General features: G+C 42.0%; 1 long non-coding RNA gene across 1 annotated transcript in view; it reads left to right on the plus strand.

The window, feature by feature from the left end:
- LOC139028317 (uncharacterized) overlaps positions 1 to 1731 on the plus strand; it is a 139682-nt gene that overhangs the window by 52959 nt on the left and 84992 nt on the right. The gene's annotated exons all lie outside the window — the stretch shown is intronic.

Consider the following 1731-nt stretch of genomic DNA (forward strand, 5'->3'; position numbering starts at 1 on the left):
GTGAGTGCAGCAGCTGGATGAAGCACCTGGAAGATGGAAGCTCACAGAGGACAGATATTCCCTGTACCCAGGGGAGTGATTTGAATCATCCATGTCCCCACGATGACCTTCATCTATCACAGAGGGCCATTCGTCCCATGTCACCTACACATAACACACTCCACATAACACACTCCACATAACACACTCCAAATAACACACTCCGAGGGTACGTCTGATTAAATCACACGCTCATTTGAATGTAAAATGAGCTTCATGAATATGGTACACTGGTCCATTTACAGCATATGTTGGACATGTATGGTATACACATTCATTATGCAAGAAAGGACGGAAGGAAGGACGGAAGGAAGGACGGAAGGAAGGAAGGAAGGAAGGAAGGAAGGAAGGAAGGAAGGAAGGAAGGAAGGAAGGAAGGAAGGAAGGAAGGAAGGAAGGAAGGAAGGAAGGACAGTTGAATGTCAGAAGATTTACATCGCAGCAGGTTGGAGTCATTCCAAAAACTCATTTTTCAAACCACCTCCACAAATGTCTTGTTAACAAACTATAGTTTCTGGCAAGTTGGTTTAGAAACATCTACTTGGTGCATGACACATTAATTTTCCAACAATTGTTTTTACAGACAGATTATTTTCACTTATAATTCACTGTATCACAATTCTCAGTGGGTCAGAAGTTACCATACCTAAGTTGAACTTGTGCCTTTAAACGAGCTTTGGAAAATTCCAAAAAATTATGTCATGGCTTTAGAAGCTTTTCTGATAGGCTATGACAGTCCATTTGAGTCCATTGAGGTGTACCTTGTGGGATGTATTTCAAAGGTCTAGCCTTCAAAAACAATCCGTTGCCTCTTTCGCTTGACATCATGGGGAAAATTCAAAAAAATCAGCCACAGACCTACGTTCATCTGTACAAACAATAGTATGCAAGTATAAATCATCAATGGGACCACGAAGCCCATCATATATCGCGCTCAGAAGGGAGACACAGTTCTGTCTTCCTAGAGATTTTGAAGTACTTTGTTGTGCGAAAAGTGTGAATCAATCCCAGAACAACAGCAAAGGACCTTTGTGTAAGGAATGCCTGGAGGAAACAGGCACAAAAGTAACTTACCCTATCCATAGTAAAACGAGTCCTATATCCATAAACCTTAAAGGCCGCTCAGCAAGGACGAAAGCCACTGCCTCCAAAACCACCATAAAAAGCCAAACTACGGTTTTGCAAACTGCACATGGGGACAAAGAATTGTACTTTTTTGGAGAAAATTTTGTCCCTCTGGTCTGAATGAAACAAAAAAATAGAACTGTTTTTGGCCCAATAATGAAACCATCTTATGTTTGGAGGGAAAACAGGGGGAAGGCTTGCAAAGCCGTAAGAACACGCAATCCCATACTGTGAAGCATGTAGGTGGGCAGCAATTCCAGTTATGGGGGTGCTTTGCTACAGGAGGACTGGTGCACTTCACAAAAATAGATGGCATGAATGAGGCAAGGAAAATGATCTGGAATATATTAAAAGCCCAAACAATCAAGTCAAGATAGTTTAAAGCTTGGTCGCAAATGGGGTCTTCCAAAATGGCAAAATGACCACACAAGCATATTCCAAAGTAGTGCAAAATGGCTTAAGGACAGAAAGTCAAGGTATTGGAGTGGCCATCCACACAAGCCCTGACTCTCCATCCTATAGAACATTTGCTGGGTAAGAAACTGAAAAAAAGTGTGTGCGAGCAAG

Source organism: Salvelinus sp. IW2-2015, linkage group LG10 (assembly GCF_002910315.2).
Source record: "Salvelinus sp. IW2-2015 linkage group LG10, ASM291031v2, whole genome shotgun sequence".
Taxonomy (NCBI): Eukaryota; Metazoa; Chordata; class Actinopteri; order Salmoniformes; family Salmonidae; genus Salvelinus; species Salvelinus sp. IW2-2015.